Source organism: Dermacentor andersoni, chromosome 2, assembly GCF_023375885.2.
Source record: "Dermacentor andersoni chromosome 2, qqDerAnde1_hic_scaffold, whole genome shotgun sequence".
In the NCBI taxonomy this organism is placed as follows: Eukaryota; Metazoa; Arthropoda; class Arachnida; order Ixodida; family Ixodidae; genus Dermacentor; species Dermacentor andersoni.
In genome coordinates this window covers 114,718,511-114,734,141 of record NC_092815.1, presented here as the reverse complement: position 1 = coordinate 114,734,141, position 15,631 = coordinate 114,718,511, and the positions used below count along the sequence as shown (strand labels likewise).

The 15,631-nt window shown below is 47.1% G+C and overlaps 1 long non-coding RNA gene across 2 annotated transcripts in view; it reads left to right on the top strand.

Annotated features, from left to right (window-relative positions):
• The window catches only part of LOC140215946 (uncharacterized), a 172,593-nt gene that overhangs the window by 110,019 nt on the left and 46,943 nt on the right, over positions 1–15,631 (top strand). Inside the window, exon 3 of one of the 2 annotated variants that reach the window (XR_011892547.1) lies at positions 11,496–12,252. The exons of the other annotated variant lie outside the window; for it this stretch is intronic. This is a non-coding gene — a long non-coding RNA (uncharacterized lncRNA). Of the gene's footprint in view, positions 1–11,495; positions 12,253–15,631 lie in introns of those variants that run through there. 2 annotated transcript variants of the gene reach the window in all.

Sequence of the window (15,631 nt, the reverse complement as noted above, 5' to 3'; positions counted from 1 at the left end):
GGGATGAAAGTGATCTCACGTCTTCCTTACAACACAAGACTTTTGCTGAACTAAAAGAAAAAATTCAAAATTGAATTTCTTAAATACATCTTTTTTTATTTCACAGCCTAACTCGGTGGTTTTTAATGCAGAAAGTTCTAGATAAAAAAAGTATTAATTGAAAAATTATGTTTTAGTTCAGTCTATGCAATGACCACTGAGCAATTATCGATTGAAATTTCAAAGAAAACCGTTCATTCATTGCAGAGAACATGTTCCTTATAGAAGTCAAAACAGCGTTTTGAGAAATCTTGATAAGTTTTCCCTGTTTGGCCATCCTAGTATGCATCTGAGGCACAGTCTGCAGCATGATCTGCATCAGATTTCTTACGAAACGGTTTCTGGTACTTGTCATGGCCTTCCTTCGTTGTACGCATTACTGTTGCATTGCTTCATTTATAGTGAAAATTGCAACGCGGACAGAAGCCACGCCAACTTTTAGAAGCCACGCCCACTTTTACGAGGGGGTATGCATCAGAGGCGCGATTTCTGAGTCACTTATGATGCAACGATACAAGCGCGCCACTTGCTGGACATTTTGTGTACAAGATGAAGTATTTATTGGTCCCACGTTTTAAAGAAACGTGTTTTGGCAAAATTTTTGGCACCATCCCGCTTAATGGCATTAGCAAAAATTTACTGACGGCTGCCGTACTCGTGTGTGAACAATACACATGTCGTTATTCTCCCGTTTATGCCTCCGTATTTATTAAAAACGCAATGCAATGTAGCTGGGACACCTAGACATCCTGGGACACCCTGTACAAGCTCGACTACATTGTCGAGCTTATATATTCTCTTGATAATATGTTACACTTGAAATACTACATTAGCCAGGCCCGACGTTTTAAATAAAGAAATAAGCTTCGTAGGCATGAAGGCGCGCTCTCTGTGGTGTCATGACGTTAGGCATGCTTCATCAGGAATCGTGTATTGCATGGAGTTTGTTATCTGCAATCTATAATGGTTCAAGCGAGAGACTTGATGGCTCGCATATTAGGACCAGGGGCGCTCTCGCACGACTCCACTCGTAATAGCTTGCAAGCGGGTGAAGGGTGGGTGTCGAGGAAACTTCATTAACGTTTCGCTGTCGCTTCCGGCTCACGCTTCAGGATTCCCGTCCTCATTACGAGCTCTCCCTACGAGGCAGGCTTAAAAGAGAGCTGCCAGCCACTAGAGAAGATGGCAGACCGTGCGAGGGAAAATAGGCCTGCGCAACCAAGGACATGTCGTCGTTTCTATTTAAGGCATTTATTTCTTTCCTTACGGCGTGTCATTCAAGCAACGTTGTTAACGCACACGGTGGCTGAACTTACCTTATGACACGGTATATTGGGACTATGGAAGAAATGAATTCCGCCGTCGTAATTTAATTAGTGCGTCACACTCAATACCTGAAGACGCATATTTCGCTTACCCCTCTGACAGAGCTTGTTGTATGGAATCCATGTCGGTTCAAGGGAGAGATTTGAAGACTCGCTTATTAAGACCACAGCCAGCCTTCAACTGATGCATTTACTGCGTTTGTGCATTTGATGATCGTTTTTATTTGTGCCCCCCCGATAACGAGGATAATCGCCGTCATCGGAGGGGCACAGCGGGAGATAGTTTTCGGCCAACTCTTGAAGGAGGACATGCTCAGATACACCCGCCGCCTTTTGATTATATACAATGCGATCGATGGCTAGTCTCTGATTGTTTTTGCTTTGCGAATCGTCGAGTAAGTGTTTGAGCAGGTTCCATTTGCCCCCGTTCTCATCTGCCCATCAACCGAGGAGCACACTTCATTCCATTGTTGTTTGGACAGTTCGATGGAATGAGTTTCTATTGTACGATTGAGCTCCACAATTTTCTTGCGAAGTCGGCGGTGGAGTCTGTGCGTTCTCCAGCGTCGCAGGATGGAGTTTTTGGCTTCTAGGAGGTGCGCAAGGCACGCGTGCATCCGATCTACTTTAGGTCGGTCTTAACCACCTTGGTCGCAGCTTGCACGTCCTTCTGTAGTCTTGTGAACAGACTATGGAGATTATCGTAGTCGGTCTGGTCCGCCTTCCGCATTTTCCGGAAGGCATCCCACTCCGTAACTTTAAATTCCCTGGTAGGGGCTGTGCTAATTGTTAGGGTAATCTCCACAATGAAGTACCCAGGTTCTCTTGCAAATTTTGCCATCCTGCTCCGGGGGCGTTCTTGACGAACGCCAGGTCCGGAGTGGTGTCTCAGACTACCGACGTGCCCGTTCGCGTCGGGTATTGAGGATCCGTAATCAATTCCAGTGAGCAGTCAGCAACTGCCTGGACAAGGAGATTGCCCTTGGTGGATTAGCGGGGGTATCCCCAGGCATTGTGGGGTGCATTGAAGTCACCCGCTATCACTATGGGGGCTTCCTTGCTCAGGGCCACCGCCTTTGTCATGATTGTGGCGAATGCCTGCCGTTGATCTGACTGCGAGCTGTATATGTCCAAAAGGAAGACACTGCTCTTAAGCCAATTGTTAGGGATAATTTCGACCATAATGATTTCCGCCCTAGTTTTGCCAATTGTTAATTTGTGTACTTGAAAGGAGCACTTCCGTGCGTCCAAGGTTGCTAAACCCCGCTTTCCTTGCTCCCGTATCGATACAACCCTGTATCCCGGGAAGGTGGGCGCGTCATCGAGAGTTTCTTGTAACAGAATTACGTGCGGTTTGACCGCCTGTGCCGAAATGAATTGCTGCAGCGGAGCTTTGGCATAGCTCCACTGCCGCACAACCAACTTATTGGCATTGATCGCCATGGTGCTTGCCTTGGACTGGCCATTCCACCGTCTTGTTGACGGGGACGGCGCTTGCGGGTAAACGTGCCCGACGGGGCTCCCTCGAAGGCTGTCTAGCTGTAGCTAACGCGGCCTGTGCACTTTCCAAGGATGCCATCCTTTTGAGGAGGACATTCACGCTTTCAGAGAGCTGCTGAATTGCCCGCTGCATGCTTTCTAAGTCGTTGTTATTGGACTCGGTCTCCATATAGTCAGCTTCCCCCTCTGGCGGCGCGGCCCTATGTTTACCCGAGCGCGCCTGTGGCTCCCCTGAGGGGGGCACCTGTTGCTTCTCGACTTGCGAGGGGTACGACTTACGGATCGACTCAAAGTCGGCCCTCATCTGCTGCATTTCTGCTTTGAGTCGAGCGTTCTCTTGCATGAGTTGAGCGACTCTGGGATCAACTTTATGCTCCGGCAATGCTACCTGCGTTACCTTTGAAGCCGGCGTCGTCTGCTTCGGCTTGACACGATCGGCCCAGGTTGACGTTTCCTGGATCCGTAACCGGGAGGTACAGCGCCCTCGGGAACGAGAGCGCCCTCTGGAGAGGCTGCATTGTCGACCAGAGGGCGTGACGGAGCGCTCCCTCCTGGGGGCTCTCGCCGTGCTGGAGCCACGTGGTTGGTTCTCCTTGGCCAGCTGTTGCTGCTGGTGCTTGTTCTTGGCGCGCTTACGGCGCCGTCGGCGTCTTCGTACGAGGTATGGGACTTGAAAGCGCTGCTTACACGTTTTGTCCGCCGTAAGATGCGGGCCTCCGCAAAGGGCGCACTTCGGCGAACACTGGCGGTCATCGGGCGGGGAGGATAGTCCGCAGCCCCGGCAATTCTCATTGGTGGGGTTGGGGCAGACGTCCGCACGATGTCCCAAGCCGCCACACTCGTAGCACACCTCAGTTTGGCGTTTGTAGAGCGTGCAGCGCAGAAGGCTGACGCCGCAAATGACATAGTTAGGCACTTTCATGCCGTCGAAGAGGACAACCACTGTGGTGGTGTTCTTAATTCGTTTGACTTCCAGAGCCTTCGGGTTACGATGGTTGACGACCATGCGCTGGAGTTGGGCCTCGCTGATGTCGGCGTCGACACGTCGTATGACCCCTTTGCAGGTGTTGTCTGGGGCCGCGATGTATGCGGCCACTTTGTATAGTCCTTCGCTTATGCGGATTTTCTGGATCCCTGCATAAGCGGTGGCGTTCTTCTTCTCCGGGGTGGAGACAACGAGAACGTTCTGAGTGAAATTAGGGCAGATTACGTCGCCCTCAGTTCCTGCGGGGGCTAGCGCAGCCGCCGTGGCCAAGGCTTGAGCCAGCTTGATTTGGCTTATCTTCTCGACGTCCAGCCCGCCCTTTGGGCGGAGAATAATTCCTATGTGCTCCCTAGGTAGTCTGGGGAGCCTCGACGAGGCTGCGAGGCCTTGCAGCCCGCCTTGCGGGGCAGCCGTGCGGCAGCCACCCTTCGAGCCCACGTGGGTTTTCTTGCTCGTTGAAACTGGTGTTTTTTGCCGAGCTTTCTTGTTCTTTCCCAACGCTGTCGTCCAGCCTGGGCTGTTGGCTTCTTCGGAGGAGATTTCCTCTCCTACCACCATTTCTACTTCGGGCATAATGCCCCTCATTCGTCGGGTTAGGCCTAAGCCTACCCGCGCCAAGCGTCGCCACGGCGTGGTCGACACAAAAAGTTCCACAATTTCCGCGCGAGGGCCACTCACCGAATGAAGTCCTCAGTAGAAATCGTGTCGAATGGCGTGCATTTCAGCGGTAGGTGACACAAAAAGCAGAGCGAAAATATTTACGAAAGCGGGAGCCGATCTTTCCACGTCCGCACTAGTCGGCGCCTTCTTCTTAATTCTTCCCTCCACTTCCCGCACAATGTGGAAATCTCTCTCCCACGCCTAAGCTTGTCTGAGGGATCGGTGCACGCGATGGCTCTCCCTGTCATGTCGATCAACTCCGTGACTCAGGCAGAGTATGGAAATCGCGAGCGTATACAGTTCTGCACTGTGCGATTCTTTCAGGAAAAATCAAATCTTTGAATGTTCCTCACACCCAAACAATTGCTTGTCAAATATTCAGTTTTCTTCATCTCCCGAAAATAAACTAATATTTTTGTTTGCACGTTCTATGCGCTCTCGATTGTTTTGAAAAGTAACACGCAGAGTAGGAATGCATACACACAGGGGCACCTCGCGCGGCTTCACTGTGGCCGTGTTTCTCCTGGTGCTACTAAGTCGACCGCATAGTATGAGTTAAACAATATGTATGTATATTAGACATACTTATATTAGGCATGGACTATAATTAGGCACTTCATGCTTATAAGTGGATCATTTTTATTAAAGAAAGTTTTGGAATAATAGTTCCGCGATAACTGTTAGATTTTACTGAAAAGTATTTTGTATTGGTGTTCCTGCTTTCTTATTGTGCCATGCGCGAATAGACGAGGATAGGAAAAGACAGGCAAATTAACCATGAGCCAACTTACAAATGGTTTGTTAGTATCAGGTCACCAATATATAAAGCACGAGCAGTGATCTTAACCGTGAAGTTCGTGAGAAGCGTTGCTGTGACAGGGCTCCATAGGAAAGAAGCCATAAAATTAGCCTTCGCCTGAGCAGTGTCTTGTGTGGCAGTAAAAAAAATTGAAACCATAGTCTGCTGAGAAACACGGATAGATCAATAATTATCTCGTTTGACATGAAGCGCACGCAAACAATCCGTGTACTTGGATTTTGTCAACGTTAAAATCATCATCATCATGAAACTTTTTTAGACATAATGCAGGACTAACTCCCGCATTGAAAAATGCACGTTACCTTAAACCCCATGATTGACTTGATCTAGACGACGCCTTACGTGAACGCGCCGAAGGAAACTCAGTGAGCTTCTTGGGAACGTTCACGCCAAGTGTCATGTATATCAAGCAAATCATGGGCTTTAACTTAAACCGCATTTCTGAATGCGGGGATAATACCTTTTTTAGATATATCCAATTACCTGTGTCTTGCACTACCTTACGCAAACTTATGCACGCATGTTTCTCAAGTTGATCGCATCACCCAGTGCTCTGCTGTCCTCGACTGCGTTTGTCTTTCTTACGATCCATTCTGCAACTCCTATTAAGCAGACCGGCATTACGGCGTACATAGCCTACCCAACACTGTTGTGACCGCGCATTTACCCCGCTAAACCAGTCGGACCCGGAGAATACGAAAATGGTAAACGCGCCAAAGCCCTCATAAGAGCCATTTCCAACGACGGTGATTCAAGGCAACCAGTATGACACCGCCAAGTGTGCTCGGGCATCTTGCAAGGGGAAATTCCTTCGAATGACTTCGGGGTGCCTTTGCCTCCCAGCGAGGACGTGTTTGTTTTTGTCTTTTGCCTCCCATCTCGGTGTGACTAAGAAGGAGTCTTTCACGAATACCAACCGGCTCGAACAGCCACGTCCGTGTAAGAAACAGGGTCATTGTGTGAATCCTTCTTTCCCACTTTGCGTGCGTTTGGGCCAAGATCTCATTGGAGAACAAGAGCTGCGAATCTCCGGATAGGCAGAGGAGGATGTCACCCATCTCCTGACACTAGACTGGGAGAATGTGACATGTCCAGAACGACGGAGGAGTTAAATGTCAAGACAGAGCCTTCGTGATCAAGAATCGGCAGCTCACTTGAACATATTTTCTGCATCGTTCCTCATTCTTGTACAAAGTGTAAATACAAACTTGTGTTCATAAACGTACTGGATGTTACCCCAGCCCCACGTTTCTTACTTCACCAAGGTGCATGCATCATATCGTCGGACCCCCTGTCACAACAACACCCGCTTCTTGTATTATCCAATGGAACAGTGGCAACACCAGTTTCCTCACTAACTTGAACCACTATCTTCCCGTCTCTTAGCGTTATGACTGTATAATTCAAGGCAATAACAATTATATGGACTCTCTGAAGGCGCTTTCACATGGTCGGCACTGCCATCTTGCTGTCATGCTATCAGCGGCGAACGCGAGGCCATCACGTGGAAGGCTTGAATCTCTCCAAAGGTGCGGCACACGCGCAATGCGTTGGACTACAAAAACGGCAGGGTCAATTAGATGAACCATAACGCTCCTTTTAATCACCGGCGGGGCGAAGCCAGGGTGGCGTGCGGTCTCGCACAGCTTGCATGGGCAAGACAAAGACTAGCGTTCCTAGCATAGCTGCTGTGTGCATACCTCATCGTGGTGTCACACAAGAACACCGAAGAATAAACTTCAAACTATGAACGCTAACTGTTTTCATTCTATCTCATCTTGCGTACTATTTAATCCCGATGCCTGCAACGTAGGTGGTGGCGATCCTCTTCACGCCAGCATTGCCAGAGCCCCAATAGCTGTCAGGGCGCTATTTACAGTTCACCGAAGCAGTTTTCCCGCATGCTGTGCCTCGCCAACATGTCGTCCCGTGCGTTCTTAAAACATCATCTGAGGAGCTCCCGCCAAACTTTCAATATTTCGCTCTACAAATGACACCACCCACATATTCTTTTTCTTCTCTACATGCTGGATCCTCAGCTTATTCTGCATCTTTTTTGTTAACCTATAATATCTGTGATGCATGTGAGTAGCAGTACAAACGCCGAGAAATGTAATAATACCACGCGACCGTCAACCGCATGGCATGCTAACAGCCTTGCAGCGACAAGGGGCTCCCCTCAAGCGAACAGGGCAGCAGATAGCACTAGAATTGGAAATTGCCTTCCACGGGCGCGCGTTCGGTCACCCATCCCATCGCCCTTCACCACTAATAAAAGGCCGCTGACATACCATGCGGTGGACGACCGCGCGATATTCGATTTAGCAAGGCATTGCTTGCGCTTCGCTCCACTAACATTTCACGCGCAGCGTCAGATGCATCAGCTGCATTCATTTCGCTTATTTAACGAGCTATTCTCCCAACGACCTCAGCGACACGTTCTCAGGCTGGATGTAAAAGGTCATAGCATAATCGGTTTCGTAGCGAATTCTGGGCAGCGTTCTACGTTCCGCTGCCAACATAAACGTTGTGCGCAGGCGCATTAGTGTTCCCGCGAGCGTTACGCTGAACAGCTGCTTGAAATTGTAAGCATACGCCGGTCTGAGCGGAGCTCATTGTAAATGTTATGCTAAAAAGTGCTTATCATTACGTGCTCCGGAGTCTGTGCAGTGTTGTAATGAAGGCGAAATACTGCATACCAAGTATTTTACTTGTCTCCAACCATCCGCATCTTCAACGTTCCTAAACGCATATTCGATTGGAGAGATAAATGCCGAAAAGAATCATAACTCATCTCTTAATGGGCGAAATGGTGGCACGCTGGTTTACTGTACCAAAACAGACAAATTTGCAAAAGTAAAACTGCAACTTGATTTTCGCTGCTTACTGACAAGCAACTGAGAATGATACTGCTGATCGGTAGCAAATATGCGTCAATTTTTGTCAGCTTCAAGTATTAAAAAATAAATTATGGGATTTTATGTGCCAAAACCACTTTCTGATTATGAGGCACGCCGTAGTGGAGGACTCCGGAAATTGGGCCACCTGTGGTTCTTTAGCGTGCACCTAAATCTAAGTACACGGGCAGCTTCAAGTATACGTACAAGTCCGCTAAGGCACCTCAATGCGACCATTGGTTTCTTTCCTTCATATGTGCTTGTTGGGCAATTTGCACCATCGCGTAGTCTAATATTTATTTTCCAGTTTCATTATCATATGAAATTGCAGGCGATGTCGTTCTAGTGCTTACTACAGAGCTGAATCTCGCATAGCAGCTCGGCCAAGGAGCCTTTTACGTTTCGAAAGAGCAATATACACTGCAATTCATCATGCAGCGGGTAATAAATCGGATTAATTCCTAATTTTCTTTCTAAACGACATCTGTCCGTCGGATGGTTAACTCTAGAGTAAGGATTACTGATGTCTTTAGGTGCACGTGACTAACCTTTAGCAGCTATAGCTCTAGCTACAATACAACCTCTAGCTGCAATAGCCTTTTCTTTATTTGAGCTATGCCGCAGATAGTGTGTACCGCATAAAACAGGAAGTATCACTTATGGCATACGTTGCACCAGTGTATTGAAGAGTGGGTATTTCACGCATTGTGTTATTCTAACGCGTACTTCGTCCAATGAACGCCCTAAACCTGTAGAGGTAAGAGATATAGGCACTTTGCATGTCGCACACCTTTCTCATCGCCAAATAAAGAGGAAGAGGCGGAAAGTTTGGTTTCCCAAAGGGGGATGGGGCCCGACCGGCTTTCCGAACCCCATATATATATATATATATATATATATATATATATATAGATATAGATATGCGTGTGTACGTGTGTGTGCACGTGCCTGTGTGTGTGTGTGTTTCTGGCACCAGTAGAAACTTCGTGTGACCTCGAAGAATTGATCACTGAAGTGACGGCCTTATATGAAAATTCACAAGACCACATGGTAGGAGACAGTTCAATTTCACAGCCCGAGTCCTTTCCCACCACCAAGAATCTGGCTTCTTTCGGTGGTGTAATCTTCCATCGTGTAAATGTCGTATACTTCGCTATCACTAATACTGCTTCGCCTTTCCGCCGAAACTGCAGCTTCTCTCTGTCTTCTTTTTTTCTCTTTCTGCGAGTCCGAGTACAAGCGCTCCTGCGCATGAGGGCTGTTGATTCTGATTTTGAATGAATCCGGCTTGGCCTCATTTCGGTTACTGAGGGAATTATACAGGGTGCTCCAACTATCATGCACCAAGACTTAAAGAAAGAGCAGCTGCGATACTCGAAGAAAACCTAGTGCATATTGTTTCCAGTACAGCGGAGTAGCCGCTAGTAATTCTTTCGTTCCTGAAATTTAATTCGACAATTGCAATTAGTTATCTAATTCGAGAAGTACTGTCCTAATTATCAAAGTGTCAATGAGGCACTTGTAGGCACCCCCAGGCGCACCCAAATTACATCTCACTGCTGTGTTTTCAGCGACGTACTAACTGCGTGCAATTTTTTCCGACTGACAAACAAACCTCACGAAATATAACAAATACCAAAGAAAGGACTACGCTCCTACCCGCATCATAAAGAGCGCCCTCAAATAAGCTGAGTGAAAGCAACTTCATTGACTGTCGCAAACCCGAAGAGACAGCGCATCAGCTTGATAATGGTACTGAAGGAGCACCAACAGCTGGTTTCGAGGCTTTGCAGCTATTCCTTCCTCTCTACGTTACGCTTGTTATTCGTCACAATCCGTCACTTATTATCACACTGATAACAAAAGCCCCTTGATAACGTGGCTGAAGCGCCGCTCTGACCACGCACGAAACGCTAAAAGCAATGTAATAGGCATAGCATGCTTCAAGATCCCGGCTTTACAGTTACAGGCACCGCATCGACAAAGTGCGGACGCAGCTTTATTTCCCGCCAGAAAATTGCTTCGGACCAAAGCCAAATTAAAGTGAGGGCTTTATTTTTCATGAGCGTATATACGTGCTTCAAAAACAGGGTCGTGGGAAAAAAATTAAAGCGAAATAAACAGACGGGGGGAAGCGACAAAGGTGTAGAGAAAAGACAAAACCTATGCGTTCAAGATTGCAAATATATCGCTTCTACATGAGCCGAATTGGCAATCCGGACGCCTGCACAAAAACAAACAAACAAAAATACATCACATTTTAGTGTGCCCTTATCATCTCTAAATTCGTAAGCGCTGTTGAACACCAGCTGCTGCCTAGAGGACATGTTCGAATAGGTCCCCTATAGCCACGCAGTACTGAGTCCGCTTTATCACATCATCAGTGGCTTTCTTGATAACCGACGCTCAAATTCTACGGCCGACATCCGCTGTCCTTGTTTTGAGCTGATCTGACGTCCATCTCGATCATGTCAGCACGATCTTTCTCATAATCCCAAAGAAATAGAGTGGAGAGAGGTCAGGTGACCCAGCCGGCCAAATTACAGGTCCATGCCTTCCAATTTGTTGCGTATGAAAAGTTCCATCCAGCCAGTTTCGTGTTCGCTGCTGCTGTGTGCTGGCGCTCCATATTGCTGACACCACAGAAGTGGAAGATGTGAGCGGGACATCGCTTAGAAGCTCATCCACCACTCCTTCAAGGATTTCGTCCTCGTATGGCTTTCTAGTCAGTGAGTGATCGAAGATGGGTCTGATTACAACACCAGCGTGAATTACGGCACCCAACATTGAACGAACACTGGTACTCGTGCAGATTGCGTTTCACCCAGTGTCCATTGTAGTCACTCCAATAGTGTGCATTATGCAAATATACCTGGGCGTTTCTGTGAAAATTGGCTTCATCTGTTCACATGATGTTGTAGAAAATGTACGGTGACTTATCGGCTTTTGTGAGGACCCAGTTCGAGAAACCTAGACGATTCTACAGGTCCCTATCTTCCAAGCACTGGTGCTGGTTGAGGTAGTACGGGTGAAAGGCCATCGTTTAGAATCCTCCAGACTGGTGACTTAGAAATTGGTGCCTGGGCGGCCACATCCCGCACGCTAGCATGAGGGTTTGCGGCCATAAATGCTAAAACATCCAATTTCATCGATCATCATTTTTATCAATCAGGCTTTCATCATTTCTGATGACAGCTGGTGCGTTGCGCTACCACCACAGTTTCATGACTGATATATACTTGCGGCCTTTCTCTTGTTGTCATTTGCAGTTCCCAAAGCAAGAATTATTTTTACTTTCTGCTCATTAGAAAAAGACATGGCGACTGAGACGAAACAAAACGCACCTTTAAATATTTGCACTGACGTCGTCAATTTGCTTTTGTGGGGATAGGTTCTGCGTCAAAAAAAAAAAAAAAAAGCGTCCGTGCAGTTTACCTACGCTAAGACCGCCGCCATCACTGTTTATTTCCAACTAACACCAAACGCGACGTGTTACTTACGCCGAGGCAGCAGCATATAAGGCATTAGCTCGATCACGATATTTGAGAGCCAAGCTGTGTGTTGCTAGCCGATTGGTACGTCTGTCTGTCTATCGCCAGTACGCCGAAAACTCCTTCTGCGCCACCCTATGCGAATGCACGAAAAAAAAAAAAAAAACAAGCGAAAGAGTGGCGCGCGATTGGCTGCTCCAGTGGTGATGTCGTTGCTCTCCATCGATGCCGAGGGCGCGCAGTAGTTTCTCTCCGGCTCTGAAATGGGTAAGTTACGCTTCATACGTACTCCTGAGGAGCAGGCAGCCTTCAATCAGCAACGCCATGGGCAGAACCGGGAACAAGCTCGCCTAAGCCGTCGCGATGCTGCAGCCCGGGGACAAGAACAGGCTCGTACAGCCTAGCGCAAGCAGCAACTGCGTACTGAGGATCCGGCCGCCTGCCAAGCCGTCGTTTAATGAACCGTCGGGATTAACCCAGTGATAGAAACCGGGGCCGCCCGTTTCAGCTTAGCTGATTAACCATCTGTACGGAGTGCTCGGACGGTCACTTTTTTCTTTATTTCCTTCATTTCGCTCGCTAACTCAGAAGGACCCTGTTCTAGGGCGCTGCTTTATCATGTAAGTAGGAGCGCAGTCACTTGGTATTCACCATATTTCACAAGATTTATTTATCAGTCGAAAAAAATGAGTGCGCAATTAGTACGTAGCCGAAAATACCACAGTTAGATGTCCCTTGACTGTGCGTACAAATGCCTCATTTTGACACTTTGATAATTATGATAGTATGTCTCGGGTTTGATAATAAATTACAATTACGTAATTCAATATTAGTAACGAAAAAACTACTGGCAGCTACTCAACTTTACTGCAAAGCAATATGCACTAGGTCTTGTTTGAGTAACGCATTGATTTTTTTAATCTTGGTGCATGATAGTTAATCTGGATATCCTGTATATATTTATGACATCTGCATGCAAGTGACCATGTTTCCATCACTAATAAATGTTGCAGATTATTGAAAGTGTCCTTTTTAAATAATCGTTAGCTTTGCTTACTCGAAAGAAAAGCGATACTGAGGCATATCATTCACGTGCATTTAACACACCATTAATAAAAGACTCTGCCGAAGGGGTCATTAAAGTCTACAGGTTTTTTTTTCAGGGTCAAAAAGCACGCAAATCATTTTGAAGCGAGGTTAAACATACAGCAACATATTCATTCTCTAGGCATAGGCTATCTATACATTTAGCAATAATTCGTAATTGGCTACCTCCTTCTCTTTAAGAATATAATAAAATTTGACCTGTGTATATATTTAAATATATTGCGTATCGCCATGGTGTTTACAGTTGAAATTTAAAACAATGTTGAAGAGAGAAAATACGGATGAGGCCGCCGTCACTGGTACTTCTAATGTGCTTGTTCTCCTTTCTTTAATAATTTCAGAAATAATGCGAAGTATAAGTTAACAATCCGTGCACGTCCGCGCAAACAGTGATGCAATAAGCTATTGCCCGCAATAAAATTTTAAGCGAAAGGGTCGAGGCAAGTAAAATGAAGCCTCAAATGACGTGGGTGACAAAAGTCTGGCAATGACACGTTAGGTGTGGTCGGCTTCGGCATCGCCGGGGGGGGGGGGGGGGCTGTCTCCGCTCCCGCCCCCCACTCCTGGAAAACTGCGGTGGGGGCTCGGGCCCCGGAGCCTCGCCCGTAGTCGGTGCCTATGTAGAGAGGTAAGAATTTCAGTTGCTATGCCTTATGCGAAGGCTACCTCAGCTGCCAAGAGCTCCCAGGAATGAATGCCACGATGAAGGCTTGCTGCTTCTTCAGCTGTGTAGGACGCTTGTTTTGCAACAACGCCTACGAAGTTGACGAGATAGCCTTCCCTCTTCCATGTCGTAACTGCGTTGTGAATAGGTGATAATGCTCTGCTTTACAGTCCGCCCTACAGCCATAAAACATCACAACTGCATTGCGCGCTGATTTTCTGCTTCATCTACCACCGGTGTAGTAAACTGTGAATGAAAGAGGAGACGTAGGTTGGTGATGCAAATTATCTACAGGATGTCATCGTGGGTGTCAAGCTTTCTCTCTGAACTGACCGATTTGCATTCGAGACGCCTGCGGATGACGCCTACGTATACCTGGTTATCTCAATTGGTCCCTTCGGTGCTCCAGCCTCCAACGCAGTTTGCAGCTGCCACAAGTTCGCTATACGAAATCCTGCCTTTCAAAATCGAAATTGCTCATTGCTAGGCAGACAGTGAATTGTCGCCGTGGGTAATGGAGTATGAAATCATGAGTAATTGCTTTCCTTTGCATGCGCTTCCTCTGAAAATTATCCTCACAATGCCTGGCGTGGGCCAGGCACTTCAGCAACCGTAACGGTGAAACTGCTCTTGAAATGTTGGGACACAAGAAAATAATGCATGCGCTTGATGGGGCAGCATACAAGCATACAGGCATGGTTCAAATAATATTTTAGCTTTGTGTATTATTGGCAATCATAACAGTTCCAAGCCCAATCCCGTTGGTTATGTGCACATTAGCTGTACGCTTATACATGGTAGGTACCCATGCATGATTGGTAATGCGCTAGCACGTTCTAATGTCAGCATTTTCGCCCACAGTGTTACGCATGTCTAGCAACCACCTCGTTCTAGAAGGTGAGTGAGCTAAATATGACTGCAAGGTAAAACAGGCCCCCATTAACCGCGGCTCAAGCACCAGGGAATTGCGTATTGAGGCCGACGTGACGTCAAAACACTTAGCAGGCTATCAAGAGTAAATGTAATGAGACGTACTATCGTGCACACTGTGTTATATCCGATGCCATTATTTGTTTGCGTAAGCACGTAAGCCGAACATAAATATAAGATTTAGATGCATAAAGAACGCGTAAATCGAGGCGTATGGCTTCACGCGCGTAAGGCACTTAAACCGAAAAAAAGATGCATCAAAAACACGTAAATTGAAGTCATAACGTGTACAGCCTTCCGAACTGCGGCAAATGACGGTTATTAAAGTAACGGCTAAATAAACAAAGGCAATGAATGGAGCTCAAGCAGCAATTGCCAAATACCGCCTCGGCTCGGACAGATTGAAAGCTCCGAGATGAGTTGCTGACGAAAGGGCCACCTCAGCTGGCCATAAACGCGAACGCGTGATGCAATCACCAACAGCACTTTGCCATCATTGCGCCATGGAATAAAATAGAAGAAAATGCAAGGTGATGTTCATTGCCGATGTTGGCTTGACACGTTTTTAATGTCCCTCACGCGCACATTTGCTGCTCGGAGGCTGGTGCTTGCCTAGTGCCGCAAATTGTCGCAATATTATCCCGACGTGGTCGCCACCGAAAAGTGCCCCGTGTGGCTCCATTTACGAAATCCGATGACTCTACAGCTAAACACAGTTTAGTCAAGTGCGACTTCCGAGAACGCCATGAAACAAAATTATCTATCGTACAGAATGATACCGAGATATCTTGAGTCGCATCAACCATGCATAGCAAAACGCAGGGTCCCATGCAACGAAAATTGTACCAACAACCGTTCGGTCCTACTCCACGCAGCTATACATGGCTCTGTAAGATTGTCCTTTTTTTTTCTAGCGAGTACCGGCGAATACCACAACCGTCATATAAAGGAGGAAGACACTAAATAATTTTCAACTGCAGCTACAGTATATGTCGTGTGTGGATTTTCGGCTCCATAATGTAAGACGTGTGCCGTGTCAGCACCCGTTCGAAAAAAGAAAAAAGAAATCGCGTATCCATCGACAAACGGAATGCATGCGGCTTCGTGCGCACGAGTTAATAAACACGTGCTTTCCTTACGTCGCAACGTTCCCCTAATAGCCAGTCAGGGTGTCTCCTAGAAAAGGAATTTTCGTTCACGTGTAAACAAAAAA